The sequence below is a fragment of the Athene cunicularia genome (assembly GCF_003259725.1).
Source record: "Athene cunicularia isolate RWA chromosome 2 unlocalized genomic scaffold, athCun1 chr2_part1, whole genome shotgun sequence".
NCBI classification, from domain to species: domain Eukaryota; kingdom Metazoa; phylum Chordata; class Aves; order Strigiformes; family Strigidae; genus Athene; species Athene cunicularia.
Genome location: NW_020799095.1, coordinates 114,214,792 through 114,227,489, shown reverse-complemented (window position 1 = coordinate 114,227,489; position 12,698 = coordinate 114,214,792).

The window sequence follows — 12,698 nt, the reverse complement described above, 5'->3', positions numbered from 1 at the left end:
TATTAAAGGGTCTCCCCCCGCGGTGACCCCCGAGCGGCTCCGCGGGGAGGAGGAGAAAGTTGCCGCTCGGGGAGAGGTTCGGAGAAAGAGAACGAAGGCGGTCGGGCCTGTGTGGGCGCTGCTTCGCGCCAGGATCAGGGGTGCTGAGGTACCAAGGATGCGGCAAAACCCCAGCGCCGCTGGTTGAAGCGTTTACTGTGTTTCTGGCTAAGAGGATCCAGGGAAAAAGCTTGAGCTAAGGCTGCGAAGCCAGATCTGAGCTAGAGAAGCCTCTGAGCACCAGTGAGTAATTCTGTACAGCGTTGTTTTCATCACTTATCAAACTTCATTTCTGGCTTTTAAAGGTTTTTTTTCCTTTCTGATTTCCCTCGTTGGACTGGAAGCAATGAGCCAGGAAGGCAGCCTAAATTCACAGCTGCTGCTTAGGACTTTCTGCTTGGAGTTCACATGGGACTGGTGACTTGGAAGAAACGTCAAGGTCTCCCTTATTGTAACCTGCTTTGCAGAGTGCCCCGTGTATGCAGACCTTTGGCCCTGGAGCAGTCAGAGGCATCTTGGCTCATGGGTCGGTTCCACGCCGAGGCTACGTCAGGTGCAGGGCAATGGTGAAGGGGTAGGGCATTCCAGTCAGGTGCCGAGGCTGATGATGATGCTTTGGGGTGCCCGTCAGCAGAGCTGCTTGTTGACTGTGAGTTGGTGGGACTGTTGAAGATCCATCTGCATTTTCCTCATATGTAGTCACAGGTCTACTGTGCTGGTTGGACCAGTCTGGTAGCTTTTAACTTTATAAAGGTTTTGATTTGTGGTGAGTCAAGTCAACAGCTTAGACAACATTGACTTCCACTGCTTCTAACAGGTGTGGGTCTAACTTAATTGTAAAAGCCTTCAATAAAGCTGATTATGCCAAATCCTGTTTCCATATTTCATGACCTGCAACCCAAAACTAGATCTTTTTTTATTGTCTTCTTCCCTGTAGACATGTAAAAAAGGTGATTGCTTTAAAGAGAAAGAAGCTCCTTTATATATTCTAAACCTTTACCACATGAAAAATTCACATTCCCTTATCAGTCATTTTTTCTTCTCTTTTTTTTTTTTTTTTTCTCCTCCATAATTCTCCCAGTTTCTCAACTCTATTTGTAAAGCATGGAGTCCAAAATAGTAGTTCTCATGTGTCCATAATACCAGCCTCATCACCTCAAAACAGTCATATGAGTATCTCCAGTCTTGCTCCTCTCTGCGTGTGATTTTTACTTTTTTTTTTTTCCCCCCAATAACATCTGAATTCTATTTTTCATTCTAGATCCCTATTCTAGACAGTTACCACCCAAATATATCTATACATTTGCTATCTCCTTATTAAGCACCGTTTTACCTAATTTTCAGTAATTTTGATCAGGGCCACTCAGTTTGTCAAACATCTGATTTTTAAATTTTTATTCCATCTCAGCCATCTTGTTACCCAGGTTGTTCATGAAAATATTGAATAGGTCTTGCCTGGACTGTACAGAACATTGAAAGAAACATGTGAAATTTTCTCCTAGTTTAAAAACTCTACACACAGAAGAAAGCCACTTCCCCGTTATTTTATGTACAAGAAGTGAAGTCTCAATATAAATTTTTGTTAACAATTCCTATCCACAATGAGTTTTCTCATAAAAACAGGGGTTTGCCTTGTTTTCTATGACAGTTAGGGCTCTGTTTTCACATACCCCCGTGTGCGACGCTCTATGTTCCCTGTCCTGAAAACTGGCATCTGGATGGAGTCAAGCACCTTGGCTGAATGAAAAGGAAATAAAGCTGCAGGAAACCCGGCCGTAAGCAGGTCACATCTCATCCAGTGCAAGTGAAGGTTGCTGCTAACAGAAATCGGGCAGCTCTGCTCCCACTAACCTGCTCTTGGACCCTCCCTTGTTCTGGTACTGTCAGAGTCACCTGCTGAACTGGGGAACAAGGAGTGGCTAAGCTTTAATTTTTACATATTAGCTTTCAGGCAAATTCCTTCTGGGTCCCACAGCCACACCAACAGACTAAAATGCTTTTGGCAGCCTTGTCAGACAGATCCTACCTCTGCCCCGCAGTCCTCACGCCTTAGAGAGGATCCCATGGTTGTGAAGGCTAAAGCCCATTCTCTTAGACCAGTCATGCAGACAGGTATTGACTCTCAGGCACCTCTCCCACGGCTGGCAAGATGAGGGAGAATTGTGTAGGCTTCTGTGTCCTTCACCTTCTCCTTCAGAGCCCTGCCATCACTCATGGCATGCTTCAACTGTCAGGGATTCCTCCATGCTTGAGCCACAAAGGGTGTTACTCTGAGGGCTGGTCAAGCCTTGGCAATCCATTCTCAACATCCCAGGGTAATAAATTTCAAGTGTATTTGGTGGGGAAAGGCTTTTTAATAGTGCCTGTAGCGATATGACAAGGGGTAACAGTTTTAAACTAAAAGAGGGTAGATTCAGACTAGATATAAGGAAGACATTTTTTACAGTGAGGGTGGTGAAACACTGGAATAGGTTGCCCAGAGAGGTGGTAGATGCCCCATCCCTGGCAATATTCAAGGTCAGGTTGAATGTGGCTCTGAGCAACCTGGTCTAGTTTTGCAAATGTCAAGGGGAGCTGGACTAGATGACCTTTAAAGGTCCCCTCCAACCCAAAGTATACAATTCTGTGAGTCTATGATTCCATGATTTTGTGTCTTAAGTTTCCAAGTTATGTGATCTTCTAGATTCCATGTTTGACACAAGCAAAATTGTCCTGGTGTGACTGAATTAAATATGATTAGAAAAGGGTATTTCCTCTTTGTAAAACTGCAGATTGCTGATGGGGAGAAAATACAGACATTACAGAATCTCCAGTGAAGTGGAAGGTATCCTTAACACCACTACTTAGCCATCTAACAGCCTGCTGATGATGTGACTGACAGTTCAGAGGGAAGGCTGCCCTACCTGTTTCTGCTCTGGCAGCCTGGTAAGTCAGACGGGTAACCAACTTACAGGTGACCCACGTGGCAGGGCTATGACCCACTGACTGGCTTGGTGACTGCTCGGCTTGGGTCAGGAGCTGCACTGTGTACAGAGAGCCAGGCCTCTTCTGGTTAGCCAGGCAGCCAGTGGTGCTGGGGAGACTTTGCATGTGCACATCTGTGGAGTATTTCAGTCACTTGTGATGCTACTGTTGGGATTCTTATGGAATCGGTGTTTGGTAGAGGCTTGCAAGGATAACATGCAAGAATTCATTGCTTATGCTATCCCATGGTAAATACAAGCTAATTTGCTGCTGGATAAGAGACTATATACCTAAGTTATTGAGTGTTACCAGCTGTTCTGCGAATATGAGATGCCTCCAATTAGAGATTAATGTTAAACTGATTCTTCTCCAAGTTATGTTTAACATACATTTGTTTAACTGCTATTAAGAGGCATGTAAGTAAATAGGTATTTTATTTTTTCATTTTTTACCTCTCACTGAGATGGGGAGTCTAAACAACCTTAGATTGATGGTGCAAGACTGGGGAACTTGCACAAAGACAAAAAGGAGGCGTATGGGGCTGTACACAAAAACATACCAGGTGCTGATAACATTGCTAGGCTACTATCTCCTAGCTCAAAAAGAAGCCTCCTCTGGTCCTTGAAGTTGTGGGTATCAGCAACAGATTACCCCACAAACTGGCCTGGCAGTCTGGTCAGAAGCCAGAGAACAACTGAGGCTGCGCAGAGCAACAGGGTGAAAAGTTCATCAGCGAGGAAGAAGAGGTACTTCATCTATACGACCCCTGCCCAGGAATCTGCGACCCCTGCCCAGAACTTGAAGAGCTCATCGCACAGGCGCAAGGGGAGGAGACCTGATTACCATGAGAAGCGAGGGGAGGCGGGGGTAGACTATGTATCTGTATAGGCGTTCTATGAATATGCACTACTTTGTAAACTATAAGCCGGATGGGAGCTCCAAACAGTGCACATGCTTGTGGTGGAGCGATCCCCCATGCGCCCAGCACTGAATAAACATACCTACTTTATAACTCCACAGTTATAGAGTGATTTTTTCCGCAAGTCATCACCTGCCTAAATTCCCATTTTCCAGAGAAATGAATATCTTCTTTTGTTAAGCATTAATACTTTAATAGAAGGCTACCATGGACTCAATCTCACTTATTAAAAAAAATTATTAGCCAGGAGATATTAAAGAAGCAGTGGTTATTCAATATTGAAACATAATGCTTGCAGAGGTTTGCTTTGCTTTTGCTTTTGTCTTAATGTCCTCTCGAATAATACATGTTATCTGTGACTTTATATAACCTGCTCTTTAGAAATGTGATGAAATATTTCACTAAAATGACAGTATCAGGATTATATTCTGGCAAATTTGATACACTTAAGGAAACTAGAGTTTGCTCTTTTTTCTTTGTCACTCAGTTTTTCTCTAAATTTCTGTCATTTATGACTGTGTGAACTCACTTGGTGTTTATAGCAAAGCTTTAGTCAGGATCCTTACCACTAACAGTATTATTTAGGAGAGAGCCATGTAGGCATCCAAAGATCTAGATACTCTGCGGAGCTAAGCATTAGACAGGAGTTTTTTTCTGGAAACTGAAACAGAAAAGCAGAACCCTAGTGTAACATCTGAATACAACTACACTTTATTTATCATTTGCATTGTACTGTCATTTAACTGTTAGAAGTCAATCTCCACTGCTCTTCGGTTTAACTTAAAATTTTTAAATAATTCCTTTGTGCTGTTAAATTATTTATACAGATGTTGAGCAGGAAATGTTATTTTCTTGTGTCTGGCATTTAATCTGTCTGTATGTACTTTTCCTGGACATTAATTGTATGCTACAATTCATCTTATTTGTGAATTTTATTTAATAATTTTGAAAAGATTAGATTTTTTTTTTTACATAAGTAACAAGGCAAAATATAGTGTATTTTATTTATTGTAAGTGTTGAGAATGGGATACCACCTCATGTGGAAATATACAAAGCAGATCCTGCAGGCAGACAGTCAAATGTATATAAATCTTAATGAAGATCTGCCTTTGAAAAGAGAGTTTCTAGGTACCTCTTAAGCATAAAAAGTGAAGAGCCCCTTGTCAGCCATCCTAGTTTCCCCTTTATTTAAAGAAGATCTAGGATATTTTGAAGTGTTATAAATTCCATCATAGAATCAATTTAGCTATTATTAACATGGGGGACTACAGGGACAATCTGGTCTATTGATAAATCCTGTGAAATTATCACAAAATAATCATTATGTTAATGGCATAGAGAAAGATTTGTCAGCTGATCAGTATAGTACTTCCTCCTTCCAATCTAGGATTTTAGGAGTCTAGTACTTTGGGTTTTTTAGGTTCATAACACTTTTCCCTGTCCCATATTTGTTAAGGTAATGGTAGAAGCTCATGTAAAGTCTCTGATGTGCAGCATCAAGCAGTGGTGTTTACTAACTTTTTATTTTGTCTGTGGTGAAATTATAGGTATTTTACTTTTATCATGGATTATCACAACAACCACCCTGAAAGAAACTCTGAAATTATCTTTTGGTTTCTGACTCACTTATTGCTGATTTTGCCTATGTGAAGTTCTCTAACCCTGGACTTTATAGCCAAGTCCAATGATTCCATTGGAATAATTCAATTTTCACTTCAATTTCAGGACTCTGGGATACTTGATTTTGGCAATTTGAGGTTCTCATTCATTGTTTATGTTATGTTTCATTTTGTGACAGGGACATTTGGAAGCATCAGCAAGGGCTGTGATATAATTGGTCTCTTTACCTCCTGTGCATAGAAATCTGTGTTCCCCTCTTCAGGTCAATCTGGCAGATTGCTGTATACATTGAATGGGCATTTTCATGCATACTTCTTGTTTGCATGGAAAGAAGGAAGAAAATTAGTCTTTTAATTCCCAGTCCTTCAGCCCTTGGGCTTCATAATAGGATTCTCACTTGTGGAGCTAGAATATAAGCTTGTCTTCCACTGGTGTCCTGGTTTTGGCTGTGATAGAGTTAATTTTTCTTCTTAGTAGTCAGAATAGTGCTGTGTTTTGGATTTGGTATGGTATTTGGTATGAGAAGAATGCTGATAATACACTGATGTTCTCAGTTGAGAGATCAAGGACTTTCCAGTGTGTGTGCAGGTGTACAAGAAGTTGGGAGGGAGCATGGCCAGAGCACCAGACTCAAAATAGCCAATGAAATATTCCATATCACGTAATGTCATGCTCAGTATATAAAGGAGGGGTGTCTGGGAAGGAGGGAGTTCTCTCTTGCTTCCAGGATTGCGATTGTGAGATCTTGGGATTTTGGGATCGCTAGCTGGGAATAGGCTGGGTATCAGTTGGCGGCTGGTGAGCAATCGCATTGTGCATTACCCATTTGTACTTTCTATTACTGTTATTGTTTGGGTTTGTTTGTTGTTTTTTTTTTTTATCTTGACCTATGTGTCTCCCTATATCCCTCCGATTATCTTCCCCATCCCCTGGGTAATGGGAGGAAAAGCTGTGTGGTATTTGGCTGCCATCTGGGTTTAAACCACAACTGTTTTTTTAATCTTTGCCTTCAAGAAAGTTAGCATGGCTTAACATCTGAATGATGTAAAACTTTATGCATTGACTAGTTTGCTAGGTAGTAGCACAGCAGAATCTCTATTATTTCTTATGCCACTTAGGCCCAGAGTGTGGGAAACAGCGGAGGCTGTATACGTGGAGAACAATGCAAAGAGGAGGGTCAGAGCAGCACGTATCTGCTGGACTCTGGGAAGGATGGTCAGGACTGAAGAAATTAAAATGCTTAGACGTTTCCACTCAGGTATGAGGAGAGTGAGTGCAGGGAATAGAAAGTGGTCTCTGGGCTGGGAGAAGTTGGGGACTGGTCTGACAGAGGATAAGGGGCAATATGAGAAGAAATACCTCCAGTGACAAGTTGGGTAAAAGGACTGAAGATCAGGTGGTTTAAGGAAAAAGAGTTGAGAAACTAAAATTTTGGAGTGGAGAAGCGGGAAAGTGGAGACTGGGCTTCTGAGTAGAGTACCTAGAAATACACTCCCATGAGGGATGTGCGGCTTGGGCTCTGAGGGTCCTAGTCCAGGCAGCTTTGGCTAGGATTTCAGCTAATGACTGGAACACATGCGCAAAGGCTGTTTCCCCACCCTCTTCTATAACCTCTTTTTTTTTTCTTTCAGAAATACAACCATTTTACTAACTACAATTTGCATACTTTTAAAAGACCCTTGCTTTTGATCTGGTGGAAAAAATTTAGAAATTAGTTTATTTTTTAAAACCTTTATTTAGAAGGTTAGTTAGTATCTAACTAACAGCCTTAGCTGAATGCTATTAGCTAAATGCTAAAAATAAAAGTAATGCGTTCTGAAAGATACCATATTTCTTCAATCACTACAGTTATTGAATGTTTTATTCCAGTTCAATTATATTGATAAACAATTTTGGGGAATTAAAAATTCAGTTTCAATAGCACTTTTTGTTTATAAAATATAATCTCGAGACTACATTTTCAAGTCAGCACAATAAAAAGTTTAGTTATTCATTTTCTCAATTGTATCCATATTTTAGGTTTTTCCACCCATGGAAATATCTACATGACCTCTGCTTTATCCCTATTTATTTACTAATAGCCTTTGCCACTGTTATGATTGCACCTTGTTTTTTCCTTGCAAATAACCTTCTTTTGCGCTGCCTTGACATAAAAATAAACAGCTTGATAAAACAGCACCAAAAATATTTTAATACATTTTTCCCATAAAAACGAGGAAAACAAAAGGATCCTTGAAATAACCTTGAAATGGCTAACAAACCAACTGAAAAGATGTCTTGATGTTTGTTTTTTTGTTTGTTTGTGTGTTTGTTTTTCCTCAGGAACATTAGAAAATGCATGATGTGTAACAAGAATCACAAAAGCATAGATTATTAGTGCTACACAGACAAGTTGAGAGATGCGTGCGGAAATCTACTTAAACTGGCATCAAGGCAAATTTTCAAGATTTTTTTTTTACTTTAGAGGCAGTTTTTCTTAAATTTCTTTAGATGTCTTTTAAAAATTGTTTGGGCAATGGTTTGATAAAGTGAAAGGTAAACGAAGTTACTGCACAGGCTCACAGGAAGTGAAAATCATGAAAACTTCCTGTTTACTCATAGCAAGAAGTGAGAGAACTTTAAGGAAACAGGTTTGCTTCAGAAGGAACAGTAGTAGGCAAGCCCGATCACATCTTTTTCAAACTGAAAATATTTTTGTCTGAAAGTGTTAAAAAGAAGCAGCTTTTTTTTTTTAAAAAAAAAAAAACCAACCCTACTTTTATTTCCCAATTTTTTCTTCTTTTCCTCTTCAAATAATAATGAGGTTTTTTGTTTTTCAGACACCTCCATCGATGTCTTTTGGTGGCTGTAGAAAGTAAGGAACTGTCTAAGACTTTGGAAGTCAGCAGAGTTGCTAAAGGATTTGAGTTGAGGAAATCTTAAGGACATTGACGCAGAAATGATCTTTTTCCACCAAGATATTAGAGGATAACCTACCTCACATTTTTGTCTTAAAGAGATAATAACAATGTCTGGTGATTCTAATGGAAATGCTTGTAGCTAAACCATAGCTAAAATGATTTTTAAAAGTTTTAAGTTCCTCTTGAAATTATTTAAAATTTAGCAAACCATAATAGCATGAAACTAGAGGTTTATTTCTCTTTTAAGTATTCTTCATTGTGCATTCCACTAAATAAGTTTAATCTTAAGTATTTTAAATTAGAAGATGTTTTACTTTAACAAAGACATACGTAGGCTGCTTTTGTATTCAGCCATTGTCGATGTAGAGGGCAGCACGTGCTTCTGCATGTATTTTCCTTCATTTGATTGAGTAACTTTCACAACTCCAGCCTTCTTAAGGTTACTTCAGCACAGTTTTCCTCACTTGTCTTCAGGCTGTGAAGGTCACACCAAAGCTGTTATTGCCCACGTGAGTTGTGCCATTGTATCCTTACATCATAAGCTAGAGACTCTTTCATTCCACACATCAGGAGGTGGACAAGTTTAATTTTTTGCTCTTCATGCAGGTTCCTATATCCAGTTACACATTGTCTGAGAAAGGTAATCAGTACATGCTAGAAAGTCAAAAACCCCAAGAGAGTTAATTATAACAGGGCAACACTCCCTACCCCATCAGTTTGTACTCATTTTGGATGGCAAATTATTAGGTGTTCAATTTCTGTATGTTTATTGAGAATATCTTGTTGTTCTGATCATGAGATGTCAAGTAGTAGAAAATGTTGGAAGTCAAGGACTCTGTCATGTTTCATGGCAATAACTGTAACAGGAAAGTAATTCTGGCTCCAAACTCCAGTTTATTTTTCATCAGATTTCTCTTTGGTGGAGAGTCTCTTCTTTTATAGTTTTATAGTTTACTTCTACACACTTTATAAAGGGATTTTTCAACTCTTTATTGCTAGTCCACAAATGGAAAGAAGAGTTGTATCTCATCTTGACTTAAGGAAGCTCTTGTTTGCTAAAACTTGAATTCAGATTATATCACTAGCCAGTGTAATCCCATCTTTTTTAACAGTGAAGCTTGTTTAATTGTCACAACCTTCATGTCATCATAATTACTTAACATAGAAAAAGCTTGCTGTTTGTGGCAGCGCCGAGCCCTCATCAACATAAGGCTTGCCCTGTGGTATGTTGACAGTCCTCTTCTCCAAGGCCTATTCCTATTTAACTCTTTTTTTTTTTTTTTCTTCCTGCTATGTTTCTCAATCCTATTTGCATTTTCTTCAGAATGATCTAAATTTATTTTATGTGGTCAAAAAACCCCATGAAAATTGGCAAAATGGCTTTCTGGGTAACAATTTCAGTCATGGTATTTTCTTCCCATGTTTTCAAAAGATAAAATGAGCGGTCTCTTTGCAGAACTCCTTAGTGCTGTAGGAAAAAAATACACAGTATATAATACTCCCTAGTATGAGCAAAGAGTGGTCCACAAACTATGAAAAGTAATTCAATGTTTCAGAAATAAAACCCAAACTTGCTCTTTTTAGGAAATCATCAGCCATATAACAACTGGCTAAGGCCATGTAAGAACTGTCAGCATGCTAGCTTATGCCCTGTAGAGACTGTGAGCCTACTCCTAGTACTGCTTGCAGTAGTTTTGTTTGACAAGAAGCAACAGAAAAGCATACAGGGAAGAGCCTAAATGAGTATTTCCATGAGCAACAGTAATGTGTAAATTTTCCATAGCTCTTCTTACCATGCACATGAATCCAGCAACATAATGGGGAAAATCAGAGCTGTCCTTGACAAAAAGAGTGACCAGGAGTACACTGCATAAATTCATTCTGCATTAGCAGTCAGGCCATAGCCATCCTCTCCCTTGTGTATACTCTGTGTAACATAGAGTTAATCAGTATTTGCCTACTTGGTAAATGGGGTGCTCACATGGTGCATCAGACTTACTATGCTGAAGGTATGCAATGAAGTTCTGCTATGTATTGGGAATGCAATTTGTCTTGGCACAGAAAGAAATGAAACAGCCAACCTTCCCAGAAAGGTATGGCAGCACTAATATAATTTATGTGAGTTAGACTAAGTAGATATCAAAATATTTGTATCCTGATGACTCAAAGCAAGGTATTAAAGCAGTTTCCTCAAGTGAAAGCAATTAAAATGTATAGTTCCTCTAGTATAATGTCAGTTGAAGCAAAGAGAAAAACTTACGACAATTATAATGTTTATGTCAAATGAAAATGGAGCAAATGGTGCAATATCCATTTTAAGTAGTACAATGTTATGTATAAAATAAAAACAACTCATTTGGAAAAAAACATGTTGATTTCAGTAGACACTGAAAGGAAGGAGAGAAGAAAAAGAAAAGGAAAAGATAAGTACAGATCAGTTATATAAATGGACTGGTTTCCAAAACAAAGGGGCCATACAGATATTCATAAGGTTGTTTCCCAGTAAATTAATCCCTAATTTGTATGAATTAAGCCTGCTTCTATTTCCACTTTTAGTGGAAAGTAAAATTGTAATTGGGACTTTTTGGAGCATGAATTAAATGGGTTTGCTGAACATTGCATCCACTCTGTGGCTCATTCTTTCAGGTTTCATCTTAAGAAGTTGAATTTTCTGTCAGTAATTTACATTTATAAATTATGAAAAAAAAATGTCAAAGATTTCATTGTACTTTCTTACATGAAAATTTTGCTGTAATGACAACAGGCATATTTATTTTGTTTTACATAAATCAATTTGGAACATGGAATTGTCCCACTGTTTGAAATAGTTCAGTAGTTCAGCTTTACAAGCCCTAAGTTTACGAGTGTCTCTTAAAGCACGCAAACATTCTATCCTACACCTCAGATAAAGATCAAATACTTGGCAGTAAGCAGATGTCTGACTTTATGTTCTGAGGTGAGTAAATTCCATACATTTTGTATATATAAATTTGGCTCTGCCTTTTCTGCCAAAGAGAATTACAGAAGTCTAACTTAGTAATGATCTAGCAGAGTTTTAGAGAAAATTAAACTTGAAGTAACAAACCAACCAGTAAGAAATAGTACTTTGCTGAGCCTTGTTTTAAAATAATTACTTTGATCAGAATTTAAATTATGTTAATTCTGTCTATTGAATGAGAACAAATTAAATTACAAATTTCACTCTCATGAGTGCAGTTTATGAGGGGAAAAATCTATTATATGTTTATTTGTGACAAATTACTATGATTAGTATCATATTTAATAAACAGAAGTTGTATAAATCCAAAGAATGCTGTGACTCAGTATATTTACTGGTTTATATTCAGAGTAAATGTAAAACAAAATAATGTGCTAGAGAGGATTCAAAGTACTTTTGACTGAAGTACTGCCACAGACTGGAAGACACAGAAGACGTATCTCGATGGCATTAAAACACTTTAGAAATGAACACGTTGCACATGGGGAATAGATGGGAATAATAACATTATTTCAGAAGTTTAGTAACTTTAAAATTGACACAAAGAGAGATATACTCATTGTTCCCCAAACCTACCTCAAATTATATGCATGAAGCACTGTTAAAACAGCAATCATGCTTTCCAGGAAATAAATACAGCTTTCTGCAGTAAAGTATCCCTGACATAATTTTGCCATGTGTATTATCTTCTTTATTTATGAGAAAATCTTTTTGTCTGTCAGAAAAAAATACACATTCCTTATCCTGCTCTTTCGAAAATAACCAGTTAACTGTATCTGGTATTTTGTTGTATCCTGTCTCTAATTTTCAATACTGTTTAAGAACAAGCATTTTCAGTATTACACTAATACTTCTTACAGACTGTTGCCTCTTCATGGAGGAAATAGTAGGTGATGCAATAAAGGTAAACTTAACATCATGGAGAAACATTGCATAAAACAAGAAGCACATTGTGAATGAAGAGCCTTAAAAAACTAACCAAGGAGCATCAGCTCGAGGACTTCAGATTTCACTTACAGCTGATGAACTTGGCTCAGACTGTATTTATCATGTCTTGAACTTAGACTGCTGACTAAGAATCTGAATCTGTGAAAGTAAATCAGGTAAGCCCCTGGCAAATTTCCCCAGGTACTGAAACAAGACCAGGTTTTAGACTTGAGTTGAACAGTTTAAATTCTTTGTCAAACAACAATGGGTTTTGCATCTGATTATGATTAGGGAACCATTGCTGAAAGGCAGGTAGTGCAAGGGCAAACA